The following is a 25,377-nucleotide window of genomic DNA, read 5'->3' as shown; positions in this document are numbered from 1 at the left end:
CCTGTGGAGGGACCTTGGCATCACCTATGCTGGGGCGGTGCCACCTCCTTTTTGACCCCTAAGGAGACTTTCTACACATGTGCAGTGACTCCCTTGGCCCAAGAATGGGAAATACGTGACCTCTTGATCTGTTATTCCAACAGAGTTTAGCCTCTCTCTGTCCCTGCCATAACCATTATCTTAAAGTGTCCATAGGAGGCAAACTCCAGCTGTTATTTGCATTCCAAGATGGAAGTAAATATCTAGCCCAGAGCCCACCGGCCTCCTTGCTCAGAACTGTAAAATGTAGGCTAGCTGTAAATGCCTAGCCTGGAGCCCATCTATTTCCTGCCTCCAAAGTGGCATTGCAATTAGAAGCCAAGGTCTGCCTGACTCCAGGGCTGTCATTCCTACCCATCATAAAAGGTGGCCCAGAAAGGATTCTGATTGTTTCTGGATTACATCAAAGCACATGGTGAGGAGGGACTGGTAGGGAAGAAGGTAGTTTAGCCAGGGTAACAAGACAGGAAGAAGACAGGCAGGGAAGACTGGAGAAGGGGGTGTGGGGGTAACAGTCAGCTCTGCATGAACACCCTCATGGGTTTAGTTATCTCAGGGAATAGCTAGGGCAGGGCAGGTCTCTCTGCTGATCTCATAGAATGGCAATTTCTTGGGTGGCCGCTGGGACTTCTCTTCATCCTGCTTTGGTGAGGCAAATGGTGTATCCTCAGGATGAGGAAGGCATCCTGTGTCCTCCAGCTGCAGCGCTGACCAGGCAAAGTGCCATGGCTAGCCAATTATTTTGAAGTTTGGAGGTGGCTAGAACATTGGCTTGGTTCCCCTTCTCTGAGTAGTGGCTGAAGGGATTAAGAGGCCTCAGTCTGACTCCAAAAAAAAGAGAAAGCAAGAGAGATAAAATGAAAGCTGTACATATTTGAATGCTGTCTTAATGTCCTGGCTGTGTAAAACAATTGTACTAAGCTTCCAACAGTCATATCAAGGGCCTGGCTTTAACATACCATTCTTAAAGAGAGCAGATACGAATGAAGAGCGAAGGAAAGGAGTCTGAGATCCCTAAATTTAGGAAGAATTTGCTTCAGCAGTACAACCTTGTGGTGGTATCCAGATTTTCTCTCCTTCAGCCCTTCCCTGCTTGCCTGGTACTGGACTTCAACCAAGCCCTTGACCCCACCTCACCCCTTCCTCTAAATGTGTCCCCCTGTCCTAAGGTTTAGTGGTATCATTACCCTAGGAGTAGAAGGTAAATTTAGATTTTGGAAATTCATGGCCAGAAAGAAACTTTATAGACACTTTTAAAAACACCTTACCACATCCCTACCTCCCTCTTCCTACTTCTGTTTGTCCTCCCAAGGTTAGACTAATACTGTTGGAATAAAGACCTATTAAAAGACCTGATTAAAAAAAAAAAACAGATAAATCATGACTCACATACAAATATGAAGTTAACCTGTTTCAAAGGCTTTTACTTAACTCATTAATTAATGATACAATCAGTTAAATGGGTTAAAAGGAGAATTCAAATTCTCACACATGTATAGTAGGATTTATAAACAGTTGCAAAACTGGTCAATATTTATAGGACAATAATCAATTGCATCTCGCTAGACACAATTCATTTGTATTTCTCTGGAGGAGATTATTTGCATTATGAAAAGTTGTCTGTAACTTTCATGGTTGTAAAATACACAAAAGACAATGACAAGCAGAGAAAACCTGAAATAAAGCCCCACCACAAATCATATTTTTCAGGATGTCTATATATCATAAATCGTGTCTGACAGTGTACCTCTGTATTAAGACCACTTGTACTTACTGATTTTTATCTCCAATGTTCCACCTCAGTGTGTCAAGAACCTGAGGATTATGGTCCTTTTTGAGCAGTATGATAAGATATCACTTTGAAAACACTTTAGATAATTTGCTGATCTTATTTAAAAGGATAATTTTAGGTTGTTGGTTTTAGTCACTAAGTTGTGTTCAGCTCTTGCAACCCCATGGACTATAGCCCACCAGGCTCCTCTGTCCATGGGATTCTCCAGGCAAGAATACTGGAGTGGGCTGCCATTTTTAGGTCACTCCATGTAAAATAACTAATTACAAATTTAAACAAATTATTTTGGATAAAAGTGGCCTAGGGAGCAGGCAGCTTTTTAGATCTGAAAATGAGAAGGTGGGTGCTGGACGGGAAGCTGAAGGTGAAAAATTGAAATCTCAGTGATGCTTCCCTTGACGTTCTCTGTTTCTAAACTGGAAGTAGAAATAGTAAGGCTAGAAGAGCAGAATATAAAGCGTGCCCTGAAACAACCACAGTGTACGCCTCTGGGGGACACTTTAGCCCTGTTAGCCACCAGCACTATCAGCCCCAGTGGTCTGCAAGGAAGTCATCATCATGAGAAAGCGTTTGTTTCATGGTTAACACTTCCACCCAGGCCCAGGTGGGGAAATATCCAAATAGGACAAAATGGATCCCCCCATCCACCCACCCCCTCCCCGGCTACTGTGCCCTTTTTCCACATCTGTTTAGTTTCCTGTTGGTTCTTGCTCCAGTCCTGATTTCTGCATTCTGATTCCTGACTGTTCAGTCCCCTGCAGCATTATTCATTTCTGGTTTCGTTGAGTATTGACCATTTGTTAATAAATAAACTACAAGTTTGATGTGTTGGCTTCATGTAGCTTCCTGATTTCATTCCTCCACATGTAGTGGAGCATTGATTTTCCTAGTTTCAAGTCAGCTCGAAATTGTGCGGTGGTGGGTCCTCTCCTCCTAAGCCCTTAGTTGCCATTGTCTTTTTTTCCTCAAGGTCACCCTGTACCTGAGCGCCATAACAGGTTTGCATTCAAAAAGCTCTCTGCTGCCCCCTCCAGGAACCCAGAAGCACTACCTCAAACTGCTTCTCAACTCAGCTCCACCCAGATTAACTACTTGGCTGTTGAAATAATCACAGAATTCCGATTCTCTCAATTTACAGTAAGAAAGAAAAAGTAACCAAAAACAGTAAAACGAAGTTCTTTTTTGGCCATAATGATAGGAGCTGATGTGTAATAGGTAGAATTATTCATCTATACCGAAATTCCCAGGTGGCGCTAGTGGTGAAGAACCCGCCTGCCCAAAGCAGGAGATATAAGAGATAGGGGTTCAATCCCTGGGTCGGGAAAATCCCCTGGAGAAGGGAATGGCAACCTAATCCAGTATTCTTGCCTGGTGGATCCCATGGGCAGAGGAGCCAAGGATCAACCACAGGCCCTGGGCAGTGAGAGCACAGAGTCCTAACCACTGGCCCTTCCCTGCCCCATTTGCTTTTACTATATGTATGTGTATATGTTGTTTCTCTGAATTGCTTGAGAGAAAGTTGCATACATTACGTCCCCTTTCCCCTATATTTTTCAGTGCCTATTTCTTAAGAACAAGGACATTCTCCTATCTAACCACTGTATATTTACCAATTACAGTAAATTTAAAATTGATGCTGTATTTTTGGCACAATGGTAAAGAATCCACCTGCTAATGCAGGAGGTGTCAGAGATGCAGGTTCGATCCCTGCATCGGGAAGATCCCCTGGAGAAAGAAATGGCAACCTGCTCCAGTATTCTTGCCTGGAAAATTCCATGGACAGAGGAGTCTGGTGGTCTGTAGTTCAGGGGGTAGCAAAGAGTCGGACTCGACTGGGTGACTGAGCATACACACACACATAGTTGATTTATAATGTGTTAGTTTCTGGTATACAGCACAGTGATTCAGTTATACATATATGTGCATTCTTTTTAATATATTTTCCATTATGGTTTATCACAGGATATTGAATATAGTTCTCTGTGCTATGCAGTAGGACCTTGTTGTTTATCCATTCTATGTGTAATAGTTTTGATGCAATCCTTTTTAAAATCTAATATATAGTCCATATTCTAGTTTTGTCAATTGATCTAGCAATGTTCTTTCTGGCTTTTTATTTTCCTCCAGTACAAGATACATGGCAGTATCACATGTCTCATTAAAACTGTCATGTTTCTCTAATCTGTTTTAATCCAGAACATTTACACAGCCTTTTTTGACTCTGATGACTCTGACATTTTTTAATGAAAACAGAACTTTAAAACAAAAAAAGTTCTTTATTTGAAGTTTGTCTGATACCCGTCTTGCGTTGCAGAGTCAGTTCTCCTAGAAGAAAATTTTAATGGTCTTCTTCTAGTTTAAGACAGAGTTTAATGGTCAGATGTTTACTAGGTTATGCCCTTCGAATCAACATCTACATGTGGAATGGGAGGTGAGGGGGTGGGCATGGGGGACAACACAACCAGGCAGAGGGAGAGATTAAGCTGTAAGGTAGAACTGACAACCATATTTGACTCTCGATGGATCTCTGAAACTAAAACGGACTCATCAGAATTACCCTTCACTGGTCCAAGGTGACCAGGCCTTCCTACTTCCATCTTAATCATTGTTGGCAGTTGGCTTCTCTAGAAGGGTAGGACCTTGGGCCAAGGGCCTCTACGTAGTAGTAGAAGTCTCTGAAGGGCTGTTATTTATAGACGGAGGCACTCTCTTGACAGCTCTTCCAGGAGTGAGGACAACAAGGTTGTCCTTATAGAGGGATCTGGAGAATTCGTTTCCATTCACCACATTTCACGATTAAAATTAGATTTTTTCACTTCTATCTGGATGACTGCTATGTATATGTATACATATATATGTATATTTTCTTTTTTATTGGAATGGGCTATGATCCATAGTGTCACAAAGAATCAGACACAACTGAAGTGACTTAGCACACATGCATGCACATAGTAGGTTTACAAGGTTGAGTTACAATAATTTCTGCTATACAGCAAAATGACCCAGTTATATATACAGTTTTTAACATTCTTTTCCATTATGGTTTATCCTAGAGCTCTTCTGAATCTTTTGAAAGTTAGATTGTAGACTTCAGCCCTAAAAACTTCAGCATTTACCTAGAATAAAGAAGATTGTCGTACAAAACAATATCATTAACATACCTAAGAAAATGAATAAAATATCTTAATGATATTCAATTCATATTAAAATTCCCCCTATTATTCTCAAAATATCTTTTATAGCTTTTTAAAATCAGTATCTAATCAATCATATTAAATCACTAATCATATTAAACTCCCTTTTCTCTTTTTAACTAGAATAATCACTCTTTTTCCATGACAAAAGCCATTCTAAGGAGATGGGATCTGATGTCTTGAAGAACCTTCCTATTTTTGAGTGCTTTTTTTTTTTTTTTTCAAATTTAAAAGTCATAAGACTTAATGTTGCAAGAACTGAGGATATTGCTTTTTCTTAGATGATTTTAAGTATTAATACAGATGAAATAATTTTTAAAGATGTGAACTATCTTTGTTGGTGAAGGACAGGTAAGCCTGGCATGCTGCAGTCTAGTTCAGTTCAGTTGCTCAGTCCGGTCCAATTCTCTGTGACTCCATGGACTGTAATACGCCAGGCTTCTCTGTCCATCACCAACTCCCGGAGCTTGCTCAAACTCATGTCCATCAAATCAGTGATGCCATCCAACCATCTCTTCCTCTGCCGTCCCCTTCTCCTCAGTCTTTCCCAGCATCAGGGTCTTTCCTAATGAGTCAGTTCTTCCCATCAGATGACCAAAGTATTGGAGCTTCCCCTTCAGCATCAGTCCTTCCAGTGAATATTCAGGTCCGATTTCCCCTAGGATGGACTGGTTGGATCTCCTTGTTGTCCAAGGGACTCTCAAGAGTCTTCTACAACACCCTAGTTCAAAAGCATCAATTCTTCAGCACTCAGCTTTCTTTATAGTCCAACTCTCACGTCCTTACACGACTACTGGAAAAACCATAGCTTTGACTAGACAGACCTGTGTTGGGAAAGTAATGTCTCTGATTTTTAATATGCTGTCTAGGTTGGTCACAGCTTTTCTTCCTAGGAGCATCTTTTAATTTCGTGGCTGCAGTCACCATCAGCAGTGATTTTGGAGCCCCCCAAAATAAAGTCTCTCATTGTTTCCATTGTATCCCCATCTATTTGCCATGAAGTGATGGGACCACATGCCACGATCTTTTTTTTTTTTTTTAATGTTGAGTGAGTCCTAAGCCAGCTTTTTCACTTTCCTCTTTCACTTTCATCAAGAGGCTCTTTATTTCTTCTTTGCTTTCTGCCATATGGGTGGTGTCATCTGCATATCTGAGGTTACTGATATTTCTCCTGACAATCTTGATTCCAGCTTGTGCTTCATCCAGCCTGGCATTTCGCATGGTGTACTCTGCATATAAGTTAAATAAGCAGGGTGACAATATACATCATTGACATACTCCTTTCATTTCATGGGGTCACAAACAGTCAGACACGACTGAGTGACTGAGCAACAACAATCTTTTTTAGAATCGTAATTGAAGGCCTACTTTTATATCCATTATTAATTAAAGGGAGTCAAAGAGAAATAAAGAGATTTGTGCACAAGTGTGTTTGTATGTGAAAACATAACTAGATTCTATTTAACTTTCACATCTTCTCTAACAAAAAGTAAAGCAAAATAAAAAGCCACTTAGTATTTCTATAATTTTTTAAAACAGGAAATGAAAGACTCATTATCTCACCCTATCATATTATGTTGTTTCATAATCATATTACTAAAGATTTTTAGTCCTTTCAACTTAGTGCTCATTATGAACAGCTCTTATCTTCTTAAACTATTATGATTCATTCATTATAACAGATTAAGAAAGGTATGAGATGGAAGAATGTTTTCAGATTATTTCCAAACAGGTTTTTTTTTTTACCTAATGTCCTTCAATTGAGCTAGTTATGAATTTTCTGATGGAAAATAAGTTTATTTCTGCTAGGTGTTTGTCAGAATACTTGCAAAATTTGTTGGTGGCACCATCTTTTCAGCTAACAAGAATACTTTTCTGTCTCTTCCTTCTTTTCTCCTTTCTTCTATTTTTAACAGAAAGAATTTACCATTAAACCTATATTTTTACCCAAACTAAGATATATCCCATAAAAACTAAAAGAAGTGGGCAACCTAAATATAAAACTAAATATTTAATGTTATGAATAGGATAAAATATAATAGACAGCAGGTCAATTTTGCCTATTTTGAGCTAATCTATTTTGGTTCAGCACCATTCTTTCAGTGCCGATTATGTTTAGGTTCCTGTACTGGACTGTACAGTCCCTGTACTGTGTGAGTCACAAATTTCATTAATTCATTTATTTATTCATTCATTTTTATGGTGTCTAGAACTAAAGCAAGTTTAGAAAAGAGAAGGAAATGGTGGGAAAAATATATGTTTTTCCATAGAGATTTATTAAGTGGTTATTCCTCTTCTTTGATTTCATAAGCTGAATTTTTAAAAGAACACCATGCTGTTTCAGTCAAATGGTTTCCAGACACACAAAATATGCCAATTCAAACTCCCTATGAGCAAAATTAGTGACATGAGCAAAATTAGTGGAGTAAGGATCTCAGAAAATTCTTTTTCACAGAAGCTGCAATAAATTGGCAAATGGTCAGAATCAAATATTTCAGAACTCTGGAAATTACCCAAAGACTTGCAACAATCTGGGGAGCGTTTGTAAGAGAGAAAGAGGAGGAAGAGAAAGGAGAGGAGGAAAAACAGCTCAATCTCAGTGAAAGAAATGAGTTTTCTGTCTTAAAAAAAAAATTTTTTTTTTTTTTAAATTTTTTGGCCACACCACTCAGCAGGTAAGATCCTAGTTCCCTAATCAGGGATCAAAACCATGCTCCCTGCATTTGAAGCATGGTTTCTTAACTTCTGGACCACTAGGCAAGTCCCTCTATGGCATTTTTAATTTTCCTTAGTCCCATCTCATACTCTCCTGCTTTATGATATTCTTAAAACCCAACAGCCTGCTGGTGAAGGGTGAAGAACAGCAGCCTTAGAGCCAAGGGAAGGGACAGAAAGGGGCTGAAGCTCTTTTAAAGCTTCATCCCCAGAGAATTATGGTATGGCCTGTCTGTTGCATAGGAATTTTCCCTGGAAAATTCCACTTGCTGGGTGATTTATTTGACTTAACTCAGAGCTCATTTAGCGTGAAAATTTTTTTCCCCATAAGCATTTTTCAAAAAAAATTACAGGCAGTTACTTAACTTTGCAGCTGCCTGAGGTGATGGATACCAGTTGGGTGAAAACATTAGAATAACCAAAAAATTAAAAACTGGGAATGAGACATACAGAGGGTCTTTTTGAAGCTTCTGAATCAAGAAGGCCACACACATGTATGGATTGTGCTCATGCCCACGGCTCTGTGCATTGCCAAGACCGACTTGAAAAGGCTCTAAGCTCTCACCTCTCGATGACCTTAAGATTCTGTGTAAGGGAGGTGAAGGCTAAGGCAGAGCTGAAAAATGCACCCCCCTCCCAACACACACATAGAGCCTCTCACCAAAAGCTGGGATACTTGTTGGTTCTAGGCATTTAAGGAAATTCCCAGGTCCTGAAACTCTGAGTAGATATATATTAGATCTTCTCCATTCCTCATTTTTAGCCTTTCTTTCATATCTTGCATATCATCATCTTTCTATGCTACATTTTAGATAACTTCTTCAGATGTGTCTTCTAGTTTACATTCTCCCTTCAACTGGGTATAAACTACAATTTTATGTATCCACTAAATTAAATTTCAAGGTTAACTTTGTAATTTCTAAAAGTACTACTTTATTTATTTATTTATTGGCTATGTCGTGTGGGTTCTTAGCTCCCCAACCAAGGTTGGAACCCATGCCTTCGCATTGGGAGCTCCGAGTCTTAACCACTGGACCACCAGGGACGTCCCTCTATTTGATTCTTTGTAAAACTTTCTTTTCCAAAACTCAATATTCTGCCTAAAATTCGAGTGGTTATTGGTGCTTCTGTCCTTTGTATTCAGTGTTTTAAAGTGTTCTGCTAAATTTCTCTTCTCTTGTGTATAAGATGGAAGGACGAGAGTAGATTATCTCTATTATCTTATCTCACTTCAAGGACTATGATTCTATGGTGTTTAGCCACCCTGACTCCAACCACTTTCAAAGAAATTAAAGAATTGAAACTCATCTGTAAGGGAAGAGAACTCTCATTCCACAAACAATAATGGAAAAAGAATAAAAGTAACAGAAATGACAACCAGATATTTGGGGGTGAACCTAGATAGCATATTGAAAAGCAGAGACATTACTTTGCCAACAAAGGTCCATCTAGTCAAGGCTATGGTTTTTCCAGTGGTCATGTATGCATGTGAGAGTTGGACTGTCAAGAAAGCTGAGCGCCAAAGAATTGATGCTTTTGAACTGTGGTGTTGGAGAAGACTCTTGAGAGTCCCTTGGACTGTAAGGAGATCCAACCAGTCCATTCTGAAGATCAGCCCTGGGATTTCTTTGGAAGGAATGATGCTAAAGCTGAAAACTCCAGTACTTTGGCCACCTCATGCGAAGAGTTGACTCATTGGAAAAGACTCTGATGGTGGGAGGGATTGGAGGCAGGAGGAGAAGGGGACGACAGACGATGAGATGGCTGGATGGCATCACTGACTCGATGGACGTGAGTCTGAGTGAACTCCGGGAGTTGGTGATGGACACGGGAGGCCTGGCGTGCTGCGATTCATGGGGTCGCAAAGAGTCGGACATGACTGAGTGACTGAACTGAGCTGAACTGATGGGATATAAGAAGATTGTTTCCCTTCATTGCACATCACATATGAAAAAACTATTCTAGTCTTTTCTCTCTACCCTCCGTGCTACCCTATCCATCTTAAATACTTAGCAGAAAAAATTAATTAAAAAAAAATAAAACATGTAGAGACAGCACCGCATATATACATTGATGGATAGAAGACCATGGCTAAGCCACAGAATCAGGTGTACATCCTGATCCCTAGCCTGGAGAGCCATCAAACTGTACCAAGTACTCTAAGGTTTTGGTTACTCTAATGTAGAGTAACCAAAACCTGGAGTTTCAGGGTTGGCCGAACTTTAGACATTAAGTCCAGTCACGTTTGATGTCAGAAAAACCTTCAGCTTATTGTTGTCTCATTAAACATCTCTTAAGAATGAGATCTGCACTATCATCTGACAAAGCTTTGTACTTGACCGAAAGCTCCATGGCTTCATTTCATTACTATTCAGCACTGTTTCACCGGGGCCTTGAACGCATAGGAGATATTCAGAAAATACCTATTAAATGAACAAATGCCACTTTTAACAGCTATTTATAATCTTAAAGTTTTGCTTTATATTGAGTTAAAATGTCTCTTTCCCTCATAGTCTTAGCTTTACCCTCTGGCCAGATAAAATATTTCCTGCATCTGCATGAAAAAAATGTTACCCTGCTCTTTCTTTTCCAGAATAAATAGCTAGAACCAGGTCATCCAAAACTCCTCCCATGATGTCATTTTAAGCTTTCCCTTCATCCTGTTCCCTCTCTTCTGGACATGTTCCAGTGTATCCTTCTTCATAAATTGAATTTCCAGGAAAGAACACAGTACCTCCAGGTGCATTCTGACAACTCAAGCAGAGTTGGACAAATACTCCCTCAATTCTATCAAAACAGCCAAGGGCAAATTCACTCCTCCTTCTGTTTTTCTAAACTGCCGCATCCCTTTCTTAACTTTCATTAAGCTCGTGGTCAAGGAGAAACCATGTGTTAGGCAGAAATTTAGCATGTCCGGAGGTCAGAAGAGGTTACCCAAGGGCACTGATCTCAGTACATTTGGTGAATGTTGCCCATCCCATGGAAATGCAGGTGAAAGGGGCTGAGGGGAAACCTCCCTGCTCATGGATGGTGTAAAGGCATGGAATAAACCATTAGTTCGTAGGTATGTATCTCTTTAATGTAGGCTTACCAAATCCATTTTAGGGAAATAATTCAGTCCTGTGACTGCTGTCTAAGCACATCACAGCCGGGAAAACCTGTCTGAGAAGATGATTTGCTTTGTGCTGTAACTGGCATAAAGTTCAGTGCAGGTATTGCTTAACAAGCGAGTTCTGAAGTGAAGGAAGATAGGTAAATTCTAAAGGACATTCTGGACACTGCCTTTCAGCCCCATTTTCCAGGTCAGTATGGTGGAATTAGACTTTTTTAAAAGCAGTAGAATAACAATTCTGAATATCTCTCTAGAACCTTCAAAACTTCATGTTGAATGAAAGCAAAACTAAAGTGTTTTAGACTCAAGGTATCTATGGTTAGTATTATATGACAGTTCTTAAGTGTCATTGAAGTGGAGCTTAGAAATGCCAGGGTTTTTTCTTTTAATAAATAGTCACATGAGTTATTAAAGATAGTTTCAGGGAATCAGACTTTAGACTTGAAGTAGTTTATCTGACTTTATCTTGTTAGAGAATATCTGTGATTTGCAGAAAAGAGAGGACCTTGTTCTAAAACTAGAATTTTTAAAAAGAGATTTTATTGCATCAAGGATATCAAGTGGTTTGCTGCTGAGTTTCATCCGAGTTCCCCTTGTCAGGAAATATACTGCCTACATTTTGTTCATTTAATACATATATTGTGTTATTTGTATAGGTGCCCAGATATTTTCTGACTGCTCCCTTGTGCTTGAGTACTTGGAGAAGAAGTACTTGGCTTTTGAATTATCCAAAGTACAGACTGTCTCCAACTTACAATGATTCAACTTAACGATTTTTTCACTTTACAATTGTGTGAAAGTGATACACATTCAGTAGAAATTCTACTTCCAATTTTTTAAAGATTTTTTAAAATGTTTATTTTTATTTTTTTATTTGGGTCTGCCAGGTCTCAGTTGCAGCATGCAGGATCTTCAATCTTTGCTGTGGCATGTGGGGTCCTTTAGTTGGAGCATAGAAGCTCTTAGTTGCAGCATATGGGATCCAGTTCCCCAACCAGGTGCCCTGTGCTGAACTATGTCTTAGCCACTGGACCACCAGAGAAGTCCCTGTACTTTGAATTTTGATCTTTTCCCAGCTAGCAGTGTATAATGTATGATATACTTCTATACTCTGTTGTGATGTTGGGCAGCGGCAGCAGCCTCTCCCAGGCAGCCAAGTGATCTCCAGGGTAAACAACCACTCCGTGCCCAGACAACCATCTGTTTTTCACTTTCAGCATAGTATTCAGTATACTACATGAACTCTTCAACACTTTATTATAAAATGGGCTTTGTGTTAGATGATTTTGCCCAGCTGTAGGCTAAGAGTTCTGAGCATGTTTTTAAGGTCAGCTGGCTAAGCTGTAATGTTCCTAAGGTTACGTGTATTAAATGCATTTTTGACTTATAATATTTTCAAGTTATGATGGGTTTCCCTGATGGCTCAGACAATAAGAAATCTGCCTGCAGTGTTGGAGACCCAGGTTCAATCCCTGGTTAGGAAAGATCCGCTGGAGAAAGGAATGCCCACTCCAGTATTCTTGCCTGGAGAATTCCATGGACAGAAAAGCCTGGTGGGCTACAGCCCATGGGGTTGCAAAGAGTTGGACATGACTGAATGACTAACACTTTCACTTTTTCACCATCAGGATATAAACCTGATCAAAGAAGATCTGTACTGAGATCATATATGCCTACATATACCAGATATATGCCTATGTCTTTCTCTTGAACCACCATACTAATGACCTTGAGAAGATCAATTTATTTTCCTGAAGTACCAGAGGCAAGGTGTTTCTGAGGCAAGGTGACTAATACTAAATATAAAAGAAACAAATTAAATATATTAAAATTATTTGCTGAATATTTTTACTGTGTTCAGAACCAGTGTGCAAAATAACATAGTTGAGGTCTCAAAAGTGGTTCTTGGGACTTCCCTGGTGGTCCAATGGCTAAGACTCCATGCTTCCAATACAGTGAGCCCAGGTTTGACCCCTGGTCAGGCAACTAGATTCCACATCCTGCAACAAAGAGTTCAAATGCCAGACTAAAGATCCTACATGCTGCAGCTAAGACTCAGTGCAGCCAAATAAATAAAATACATATATATGTATTTTTTAAAAGTGGTTCTTGCCTCGATTTTCTACCACTGGTCAGAGAGTAAGTAAATGTTAAAAAATGGCCATACTTTAAAATGAGCTAAGAATAAGGAAAATAGCTCTCAAAATAAAATCATATGTTTTGTCAGTATCTTTCTACCTCCCTTGTCTTTCCCCTCTTGCCTTCCTCCCTCCCTCCCTTCCTTCCTTCTGTCATTTGTCAAGGAAAAAAGAGGAGGAAATAAACAGGAATATGGGCTATGTGAATAAATACTGTCTCTCCCTACTTTCCAATTATGCAAACTTAAATACTGTATGGAGATCTAGTTAGGAAGGGGGAGTCTCATGTTTTCTTCAGTTCTATGACAATTTCAGGCATGGCTGTGTGTTTATAAACTTTTCTTGCAGATGTTACATTTTATGAACTGTGACTCACCAAGGGTGGTACTGGTGTCTAGATGGAAAGAAATCTCTGAGGGATGAAGGATTACACAAGTCTGGTTCACTCAGAACCCGAGATATTTGAATAGAATATTTCCTGGGGGGAAAAAAAAGCAACAAAATTTTGCCACACTTAAATGAATTCAAATCCATTTTTTTTTAAAGAGAATGAGGGAGGGACAGCATTCTTGTCTGGGGAGGTTTTGTTTTCATTTGCAAAGTGTTTTTAATTTGTGTAGGCTTTTTGTTTTGGGCTTTGGTCCATATTTGCATTCCAGTGTTCAAAAAAACCACTTGCTAGTAGACATTTTTTGAATACTCACTCTAGGCAAAGCACCAGATTTGATGCTACTTGGAGGCACAGAGAATAAAGGGGCTAGAATACTTTGTACTGCCATATTGTATCTTCTTGTAAAAGTTTAAACTCAATGTCACCTGTATCTTTCAGATTTGGCACCTGGGATCCTAAGTAGGAAGGTAATTCATACAAAGTCATAGAACTAATGACACGTAGGACAAAAACTTAGAAACATCTTTCCTGAGTTCCAATGTTCTTTCAACACACCAGGCTACCTAATACCAATGAACGTCAATGGGGTCAAGCATCATGACACCAAAAATCTCAGTAAACGAAACAAATACAAGAAGTTCATGCTGAACAAAATATCAAAATTTTAAGTGGAGTCAGGATCTGACCCTGTACTTGCATGACCCAACTTCACTTGCCTCACCCAAGTCTTGGCCCTACATCATGTAATCTGAATTTGTGGGTGGACCAATGGGGAAAGCCAATATGAAAATATTCTGGGACTGGGATGTAAATAGAGTAACATGTCCAGATGTTCAGAGATGGATCACACACGATCCACGTAGTAGTGTACTGAGATAAAATAGCTCTCATTTGTTTCAATAAGACACATATCGAAGACAAGAGGAAAAACTTGAGATGCGATGGTGGGTCATGCTAACCTCTAGGGGACAAGAACCCCGTTTCCCTCAAGGGCTCTGCAAGGTGAGGACAAAGTGGAGTCCTGAGAGTCTCACAATGGGGTTTTTGGTTGGAGGGCTTTGATCAGAACTAGAAACTGGGTTAAATTTTTCTTTCTCTTTCTGATTTTCTTCTCTTTCTCACCCATGTCCTGTGCTTGAAGTGATAGTCCAGGTCCTGGATATACACCATTTGAAAATACTCTTGCCCTTTGTAGGACCAGAAGAAATCACAGTGGCGTCCTGGGGGAAAAGAAGAGGCTCTTGGGCAAATGAGGTACCTATGTGGTCCAGGCCGCAAGGGGACTTGAGACTTCGCCTGCGGTGGAGCAGTAAAGAATAGGCATTTCCTGGATGTCCTCAGAACACAGCTGCCACGGCTGGATGAGCACTGGTTTAGGTTCCTGGTCTGGTAATTTTGTTCTTCACATTTCTACATTTGCAGTAACTTTAACAGCAGAGTTAGAACCAAGCCCAGGAATAGAACAGATTCTGGATAAATATGGATCTCTGGCGCAGCTCTAATGTGTAGCCACAACAGGAGCTCAAAGACAAAAACTTCTCATAAGCTGTGTCCACCCGGCCTGGAGGTGGGGGTGTGGGGTGAGGAATGGTGAGAAAGGGTCCGATTAAAAAACGGTGTAGCTACTTTTTTTTTGCTTCATGGCAAGCAGGATTTTAAGTCCTTGACCAGGGATGACCAGGGATTGAACCCGTGCCCCCTGCAACAGAAGATCAGAGTCTTAACCACTGGATGGCTAGGGAAGTCCACAAAGCACCTTTCTTTTCTTACATCATTCTGAACTTCCTCCTGTCTAATCCTCCTCACTTGCAAGGAAGAGGGGTTTATTTATTTTGCTTTTTATTCAGCGAATTATGGCTCTAGAAAAGAAAAGTAGAATTATTCTCTAATTTCAGTGTTGTTCTTAGAAACTATTGCTTTAAACACTCTGGAGAAAGGATTCTTATACCTTGGGTGCCTAGAGGGTAAGAACTTGGGCACTTACACATTTTAGTAAGAATCTAACCATTCTAACTTGCCAACTGAATGGTTTTTGCAATTTCCTCAAGCTTCCTCACCTTCAGTTTCCCAATCAGTAAGTAGAGAATAAAAGCTCAAAAGTAATATCTGTTATCATAGATTCTTGTCCTTGATGGATGATGTTAAAGACCCTCTGAATACAGATGTCAATACCTTCTAAAATGTCCCCATCAGCAGCCATGCAGCCCCCTTTGTGCCCACCCTGTGCCATGGATCTCTTTGTTTGTTTGTTGGCTGATAGATTTTGAACGGCTGTAAGTTTTGGGTTCTACTAAGCCAAACTTTTCCTAGCTATTGTGCCAAGTAATTTTTTGCCCTAGCTTCAACATTGGAACCACACAGAATAAATGTTTTATTTTTTCCTCATCTTCAGGTATGTGAAAAGAGCTCTCAGACCTCCTTTATTTTTAATTTTTTTATATTGAAGTATATTTCAGGTGTACAGTAAAGTGATTCAGTTATATATATACGCAAGTCTATTTTTTAAAAAGTTCTTTCCCCATTTACATTATTATAGAATATTGAGTAGCACTTCCTGTGCTATACAGTAGGTCCTTGTTGGTTATCTGTTTTAAATATAGCAGTGTGCCCTTGTCAGTCCCAAGCTCCCAATCTATGTCTCCTCCCGACCTGTCCCAGCTGGTAACCATAAATTCATTCTCTAAATCTGTGAGTCTGTGTTTTGTAAATAAGTTAATTTGTATCATTTTTTAAAATTCAACATGTAAGCAATATCTTGTGGTATTTGTCTTTGTCTGACTTCACTCAGTCTGATAGACTCCAGTTCCATCCATTTTGCTACAAACAGCATTTTATTCTTTTAAATGACTAAATAATATCGATTGTACATATACACCACATCTTCTTTATCCATTCAACTGTTGATAGATGCTTACATTGGTTCCATGGCTTGGCTATTGTAAACAGCCTTCCTTTCTTACTGATTCCTTCAACCATTCCAACAAATGTAATTTAGTCTTGAGTCCTTTCTTTTGCATTGCTTCTTTTTCCAATGATCTCAAAATCTGTTTTTGCAGACTTCAACCAACTATACCTCCTATAGACTGACAGTGATAAAGTGGAGTGCTGAGCCTGCTAGCTTACTTTCACTACCGTCAAATAATTAAAAGTGTTCCTGAAGAATGTTTCTAAACCATTGCAATAATGACTTTGGTATCCAACTGTTTGGTTTTTATGAATGGGCAAATCTTTCAACTGGTGCTTTATTTTACCTTCCATTACTACGTTTGATCCTATACACATTTCTATCTCCTCGAAGTGAAAAAAACGGCAGAAATACTTTCAGGCATAACCTTGTATGAATGGGAGGAAATTCTAGAACTGTTGTCCCTCCCTCCTCCTACTTTTTTGCTGCTATCTTGAGAAAACATTACTTTTGCTACCAAAACAAGTTTCCCTTCCCCCCACTTTACCAAGTTCACTAACCATCTCTCTGTATGATGAATAGTATTGTTTTGCGAAGTGGCTGAAACTTCAATATATTTTGTGAATTACTTGAGTACTGTTTTTTCTCCTTTTGGAGACTAGCCTTCTCTCTTCTTTTTAATTTTATTAGGTATTTATTTGTTTTAAAAAATATTTACTTACTTATTTGGCTGCTCCAGATCTCAGCTGTGGCATGTGGGATCTTAATAATTGTGGCATGTGAACTCTCAATTGGGTATGTGGGATCTAGTTCCCCAACCAGGAATTGAACTTGGGCCCTCTGCATTGGGAGCTTGGAGTCTCAGCCACTGCACCACCACCTTTCTTTCTTTTTTAAATTGTTTTATTTTATTTATTGGATACATAGCATGTGGGATCTTAGTTCCCCAACCAGGGATCGAATCCATGCTCCCTCCATTGGGAGCTAAGAGTCTTAACCACTGGACCACCAGGGAATCCTTCACCACCTTTCTCTTTTAAAGAAAGGAAATATCTTGATAAAAATTGAAATAAGCATGTAGTAGCTGGCTAATTCAGTTTCCACCCTAAACTGGATGTTTCTCCTAGATTTCTGTCAATGTCACAGCAATATGTGATTAAGATCAAAACATCAGTAGTGCCAAGGCTTCAGAAAACAGAAGTGTATTATAGTAGCAGCACAAACTTCTACTGTGTGTCCCTGACTTTTCTGAAGCATATGTTTGTCTGCAGAGATGTCAGGTCATGGTTAAAGATTTTTGATGCACACCAACATAGTCATGTTCGACCTTTTTTTTTTTTTTTACTGACTAAACCATGGATGGCATCTATGAGAAGTTTTATAATCTGGTAGGTACCTTGTTGTGATTTTTGCTTCCAAAATCAGTTCTTCAGTAAACATAACATTGCCCAGAAGACAGTAAAAAGGGTTAAAGCTCTAGTTTTGATTGCTTATATGGATAGATATATCCATGACATAAATTGAACAATTCAGATCTCCAATAGCTAGCTAGTCATATGCCTTACAAAAATAAAGTTACAGAAGTCCTCTAGCATCAAGGTTTCCAAATTAAGTGCCCACTTCTTCCTGCTAAAAAATTATCTTCATATACATAAATCCTTTTTGAAGAACATTTTTAAAATTTGCTCTGACCAAGGCTTTGAAACATTACATTGTTAATTGTGGTGATTCTTTCCCAGATTCCAGACAAAATTTGGAGAAAAGTGGGACTTCCTTGGTGGTCCAGTGGTTAAGACTCTGCTCTTATACTGCAGAGTTCAATCCCTGGTTGAGGAACTAAGATCCAATGTGCTATGTGGCACAGCAAAAGAAGAAAAGAAAAAAAATTGGAGAAAAGCAAGATAAAGACCTAGATCTTTAATAAAAGGTGAAAATAGCTTTTTTAAAGAATAAGAGAAATATAATGCTTTATAGTGTTCTGTTTTCTCACCACTCTTGGTCAGATATAGGGATAGTACTAGCATTTGGGGCTAGACACAAGGGTTCCCCAACTTCCTTTGGAGGACAGGCATCTGACAATGTGTGATCTCAGTCCAGATGAAGTATTTTTCATAACATAAAGCATACAAAACAAAACAAGTTTTGAAATCTCTCCTTAAGTCTTCTCACTCTTCTCCTAAAGTGACATAAAGAAATCCCATTATCTTTCTACTTTCCTTCTAACCCTCTATTGTGTACTGCTTTTAGTCTTAAACTGGTGGTAATTGGAACTTCCCTGGTAATCTAATGGGTAAGACTCCCAAAGCAGGGGGCCTGAGTTCAGTCCCTGGCCAGAGAACTGTATCCCACATCTTTCAATTAAAGCTCCTGCAGGCTGCAACAAAGATGGAAGATCTCGAGTGCCGCAATTAAGACCTGGCACAGCTAAATAAATAAGTATTAAAAAGGTAAATAAATCCTAAGAGTTCTCATCACAGTTCAGTTCAGTGGCTCAGTTGTGTCTGACTCTTTGCGACACCATGGACTGCAGCATGCCAGGCTTCCCCATCCACCACCAACTCCTGGAGCTTGCTCAAACTCATGTCCATCAAGTCAGTGATGCCATCCAACCATCTCATCCTCTGTTGTCCCCTTCTCCAGCCTTCAATCTTTCCCAGCATCAGGGTCTTTTTCAGTTCTCTGCATCAGGTGGCCAAAGTATTGGAGTTTTAGCTTTAGCATCATTCCTTCCAAAGAACACCCAGGACTGATCTCCTTTAGAATGGACTGACTGGATCTCCTTGCAGTCCAAGGGACTCTCAAGAGTCTTCTCCAACACCACAGTTCAAAAGCATCAGTTCTTCGGCACTCTGCTTTCTTTATCGCAAGGAAACATTTAAAAAATGGTAGTGATAAATAGCTATAATTACTGAGCATGCTCTGTGTGCCAGGCACTGAGCTAACCATTTTTTGAGGATGTCCTTATGTAATCATCATAACAACACTATGACTTAGAACTATTACTGCTCTCATTTTACAAATGAGGAAACTGGCGTTTCAAGGTAGTAGGTGATTTGTCCAAAAATCCACAGCCAGAAGAGATAGGACTGGGATTTGAAGTCAGATATTCCGATTCCAGAGGCAATAGAACCCTTTATGGTCTGATATTTAAATTATACCCATGTGTTAACTATCTTAAAGTCTTGCAAAAAAGAATTAAGCCTGAAAATTTCTCCCTAACCTAAGGTTATTCATTCACTCTGTTTTCCTCCCCCAAATCCACAGAGCTCAACAGATTGTGCAAATCAGGACATAAACCTCTGGGTGGAACGTCAAATCAACTGTTGTGTAAGTAGGCACTGACCTTTCAAACATGTGCTGTGCTCTCTTGAACTGTCCCAATGAAGCATGAGGGTTAGACCTGCAAATCAGTCAGCAAGTGCCTTTTATGAAAAGACCTTGATCCCAACAGAGTGAAAATAGGTATGGCTTCACGTCCACTTGGTTCAATTTTTTTTTTAACTAAAGAAAAAATTTTCTCTTCCCTAACCCCATTTCTTTTTAAATTATTATTTTTATTTTATTTTATTTTATTTTTTACAATTGATCTTTCTTTTTGATCTTTTTTTTTTTAATTTTTATTTTTACTTTATTTTACTTTACAATACTGTATTGGTTTTGCCATACATTGACATGAATCCACTACGGGTGTACCCGTGGGGTTCATTCCCAAACATGAACCCCCTCCCACCTCCCTCCCCATTTTATTTTTAATTAGAGGATAACTACTTTACAGTATCATGCTGGGCTTTGCCATATATCAACATGAATCAATAAGAGGTATACTTATGTCCCCTCCTTCTTGAACCCCATTCGCACCTCTTCTCCACCCCATCCCTCTGGGCTGTCACAGAGGCCTGGCTTTGGGTTCCCGGCATCATACTGCAAACTCCCAGGGGCTGGCTATTTTACATATGGTAATACATATGTTTCAGTGCTAGTCTCTAAAAATCATCCCACCCTTTCCTTCTCCCACCAAGTCCAAAAGTCTCTTCTTTATGTCTGTCTCCTTTGTTGCCCTGCACGATCATCGGTACCATCTTTTAAAATTCCATTTATATGTGTTAATATGCAATATTTGTCTTTCTCTTTCTGACTTAGTTCACTCTGTATAATAGGCCCTAGATTCATCCACCTCATTAAACTGACTCAACTGTGTTCCTTTTTATAGCTGAGTAATATTCTATTGTGTGCATGCACCAAAACTTCCTTATCTATTCATCTGTCGATGGACATCTGGGTTGCTTCCATGTCCCAGTATTGTAAATAGTGCTGCAGCAAATATTGGGGTACATGTGTCTTTTTCAGTTATGGTCTCCTCAGAGTATATGCCCCATAGTGGGATTGCTGGGTCATATGGTAGTTTGGTGGGCTGCCGTCTCAGGGGTCGCACAGAGTCAGACACGACTGAAGCGACTTAGCAGCAGCAGCAGCAGCACGGTAGTTTTATTCCTAGTCTCTTGAGGAATCTCCATACTGTTCTCCACAGTGGCTGTGTTAATTTGCATTCCCACCAACAATTTAAGAGGGTTCCTACCCCCATTTGTTTATGACTTGTGGGTTTTTAGTTCCCCTATATGCTAAGTCACTTTAGTTATATCTAGCTCTTTGTGACCCCATGGGATCACAGGCTTCTCTGTCCATGGGATTCTCCAGGCAAGAATACTAGAGTGGGTTGCCATGCACTTCTCTAGGGGATCTTCCTGACCCAGGAATGGAACCCACATCCATTCCATCTCCCGCATTGGCAGGCAAGTTCTTTACCACTAGCGCCACCTAGGAAGCCTTTTAATTCCCCTATCAGGGATCAAACTATGCCCCCTGCAGTGAAAGCACAGGCTTAACCACTGGATCACCAGGGAAATCCTTGAAATTAGCTAGTGTTTAAATCCAGGATTGAGTTTCAATGCCAAGTCAGTAAAAAGTTATTGTGAGTGTTACCCTAGCTTAGCTAAGCTTCCTAAAAGATTCTATTAATTTCCTAAATGAATGTCTTTCGAATATGTCTCCCTCATCTTCGTTCTAACTCTCACTGCCTAGGGTCCCTTCCATCTTTGACCTCAAGTGTGTCAATATGTCCCAAACTGCCTCCAGATGATCTTTACAAAAATTCAGTGATGACACTCACTACTACAAATAGTTCTATTTGCTCCCAACTCACAATGGAATAAAATCTTAACTACTTAGGCATGACTTTCAAAGGCCTTCATTACCAAAGCATTCCCTTGATTGGTTGTGTCTTTTCCAGTCAAACCAAAACACTTTCATTTATCCTAATATGCCCATTTTCCTAATAAGGAATATTAACATTTGTTTTAATGTGTGGCACTAAGGAATAAATGACATGGGAGCTACAGATAGATAGGCTGCTACTGCTGCTGCTAAGTCGCTTCAGTCGTGTCCAACTCTGTGCAACCCCATAGACAGCAGCCCACCAGGCTCCCCCGTCCCTGGGATTCTCCAGGCAAGAATACTGGAGTGGGTTGCCATGTTCTTCTCCAGTGCATGAAAGTGAAAGGTAAAAGTGACGTCGCTCAGTCATGTCTGACTCTTAGCAACCCCATGGACTGCAGCCCACCAGGCTCCTCCATCCATGGGATTTTCCAGGCAAGAGTACTGGAGTGGGGTGCCATTGCCTAGATGCCTCTTATTCAAGGATAGGCTCTGCCAGGGGTTGGGGTGGAAAGGAGCAATCCAAAAATAACCATTTAACCATCAGTATCACACTCAACCTTCAATTTCCATTTAAAACTCCCTTGCTTCTCTTGGGTGAATAAACAGGGAATCTTTATAAAATACTGCTGTGTCCCAACACCTTCCAAGCAGAGATCATTTTTCCAAAGGGCAACAAAATATTCTGCTGGTGCCAAACATCTTGAGCACAAACTGGGGTGTGGTATACTGTTTATGTTTGATAGCGAGTGAAAAATATTGAGCAATGACCTCAAATAACCCTCCCCCACTCTCCTTCTCTCTCTCTCTTTCACACACACACACACGCTTTTGAACAAAGTCTCTTCCCTAAGTAGACAGCTTTTGAGAGATATAGTATGCTGATCACATATGTTTGCTGATTGATGGATTTTTGGTTTTCACCAAAGAGTTTCTCTGTCTCATGTCCATTGATTCTTCCTGCTTATTTTTGTCATTTAATCAGAAGCAGGGTATAGATGCCCTCAAAGTTCATGGGAGATACATTTCACAGGAGATGTATTCTTGAGTTCTTTATCAGGATAAATGGGAGAATTCTGGGGCTTTACCAGTGTCTCAGTGGTAAAGAACCCACCTGCCAATGGGTTTGATCCCTGGGTGGGGAAGATTCCCTGGAGAAAGAAATGGCAACGCTCTCCAGTAATTTTGCCTGGTAAATCCTATGGACACAAGGAGCCTGGCGGGCCACAGTCTATGGGATTGCAAAAAGGTCAGACACAGTGACTAAACAACAACAACAACATGGGAAATTCTACACAGGCAGACAGTGGTCAGCAACATCAAAACCTTCTCTCTGGTTGAAGCAGATTAGACCTAAATTTTCTTAAGATTCTGTTAGGTATACATTTTTGCAGTGGTCAATGACAACCCATCTAACTCAACAATATGAAACTAAATTAAATTCCTTTGCATTCACCAAATGTTCTGCCAGAAGGAATCTTTGTGTTTTGTCAAGGTAAATAAACTAAAAGTTTCCCTGTACAGTCAAGTCTCATTTAAAACCACACTTAAATATTTAAAGATACACATTTCTACCAGATGTTCTTTCCCCAAATCATCTGGATTTTATGGAATATTTATCACTATTTTTTCTGCCAGGACTCTTGTAGTGAAATCTATTTATTCAGGAAAGAGTTTCAGCCTTACCATCTAGTAAGTCTGCATAGATCAGAAACCAATTTGCTTAATTCAATAAACTGCTCTGTGCTCCAAAAGTAGATATTTGTCACTTGAGTGTCAATGTAACTGTAACCCAGGAATGTGACAACTTGGTTCCCCGCAGCAGCTGAATCCCTGCGGTAAACATGCCTCACCACATTCTTTGGAAACCAAACCATGAACTTCAGGGGGTGCTTCTCTGAACTTTGCTCCACAGCAAGCATTTTCCACACATTTCTAATGGACTCAGGCGGACCTTTTTTATATTCATGTCCACAGTACAGCTTGGCACTCACTTCAGTGGCTACTCAGAAGATTTAAGATCATGAAGATCTTTCTGTCTTTATTTCAGTCAGAATTATTTATTCGCTTTTTAGCAGCACATATGGTTTAAGACAAATACAGTAGCTATTTCCTCTTTTTCAGTCAAGTCAAAAGGACTCATCTTGGCGATGTTTTGTGCACTTCCAAATTGAGAAAAATATATGACGTCTCAATGGAAAGCCACAGCCAGCCAAGACAGTTTCATTTTTCCTGTTTAATGAATGTGAAAGTTTCCTTTAAATCTGGATTCTAAGTTGGCCTGCTCCGCATCTTCATTTCTGGTTATTGCCTAGCCAGGGTTTTTTTCTATTGTTCAGACATCCTTCCAGTTTCATCTGAGTCTTCATTCACATCTCCTCTTCTCAAAAGCAGAAAAGTTTTGTGTGTCTAAATATACCCGTGTGTGTGTGTGTGTGTATGTAGCATGTATATGTGCTCAGTCATGTCCAACTCTTTGCAGCCCCATAGACTGTAGCCCACCAGGCTCCTCTGTGGAATTTCCCAAGCAAGAATACTGAAGTAGGTTGCCATTTCCTCCTCCAGGGGATCTTCCCAACACAGGGATCAAACCCGCATCTCTTGTGTGTCCTGCATTGGCAGGCAGTTTCTTAATCACTGTCTCACCTGAGAAGCCCTGTATGTGTGTATACACATGGTGAAACTGAAGAACAATTCCCCCATGCTTTCTTTCTGTATCTCTTTTTGCTCTTTCTCTCTTATCAAGAATAAATAGATACGTATAACACAGGATGTTTGATGATACAGCAGAATGTCAGGGGCTTTTTTTTTAGAATTTTTATTGGAGTATAGTTGCTTGAATATCAGTTTTAAAAAGTTTAAAAATACTTGTTCTTAAATATAGGTCCTTAAATTTAAATTGGCAGAAATGGCCAAGGTAATATCCTTTCTCTGGTGACCACATTTTTACTTTGAGATTGCAGGTATTTTCTTGAGATTGCATTATCATACAGTTTGTTTGGATTCTCACATGTGTATAGCTTTTATTTTTTCAATAATTTTATTTCTTACTATCTACAAGGCATAGTGTTAGCAAAGATTGCATATTCAAGTATAGACAGCATCTTGGAAAGTGTCATAAATGAGTGATTTAGAAGTGGTAACCATGACAAATGAGAGAATGCATCCCTTGTCTGAAGAGGAATCCGAATGCTGCTATAGGAAATACAGGTCCGTTATTACCAGATAATATACATTTTCCAAAGAAGCTAGAAATTGCAACTATTTTTGTGAAGTCTATTAATGTTTAATATTAGCATTGACATCTAACATACATTTTTTTAACACTTTTTTAAACCGAATCAAATACGTTTGCAGTCTCTACAAAGTGCAGTTGGTTTAGTGGGGTAGAGTTGACCAGACCAAGCCAGGACTCCCAGGTGAGAGTACCCACAGATAGAGAGCAGATTCAGCAGCAGGAGACAGAAGAAAGGAGTTCAGACTGAGCCTAGTGTGTGTAGATGAGGGTTTCTTAACTTTGGCATCCTTGACTTTTGGGGCAATATGATTCTTTGTTGTAGGGGGCTGTATATTCTAGGATGCTTAGCAGTATCCTTGGTCCCTACCCACTAGATAGCAGCAGCATTTTCCCCCTCATCCTCCATTCTTTGTTGTGACAATCAACAGTGTCTCTAGATATTGTCAAATATCCCCTGGGAGGCAAAGTTGTTCCCAGTTTGAGATCCACAGGTATAAATTGTGGCAGGGATGGACAGTTGGTGTCAGAGCACTGACCCCTGGGATGGTAAGCGGATAGTCTAACCAAAGTTGGGAGAGAAGCATGGATCTTCCTAGAGAAGAAAGGAACAGCTTGATGGAAATGTGGTAACAGTGTTCTCTA

General features: G+C 39.8%; 1 protein-coding gene across 25 annotated transcripts in view; it reads left to right on the top strand.

Moving 5' to 3' along the window:
- CMKLR2 (chemerin chemokine-like receptor 2) overlaps positions 1-25,377 on the top strand; it is a 50,490-nt gene that overhangs the window by 16,612 nt on the left and 8,501 nt on the right. For 4 of the 25 annotated variants that reach the window (XM_042244090.1, XM_042244094.1, XM_042244083.1 and 1 more), the window contains 2 exons: positions 14,577-14,635; positions 19,551-19,613. The gene's annotated coding sequence lies outside the window, so the exon portion shown is untranslated. The other 21 variants (XM_060410291.1, XM_012143607.4, XM_042244080.1 and 18 more) reach the window with 11 other exon arrangements.

The sequence above is a fragment of the Ovis aries genome, chromosome 2, assembly GCF_016772045.2.
Source record: "Ovis aries strain OAR_USU_Benz2616 breed Rambouillet chromosome 2, ARS-UI_Ramb_v3.0, whole genome shotgun sequence".
Taxonomy (NCBI): domain Eukaryota; kingdom Metazoa; phylum Chordata; class Mammalia; order Artiodactyla; family Bovidae; genus Ovis; species Ovis aries.
This window is presented reverse-complemented; position numbering and strand designations above follow the sequence as displayed.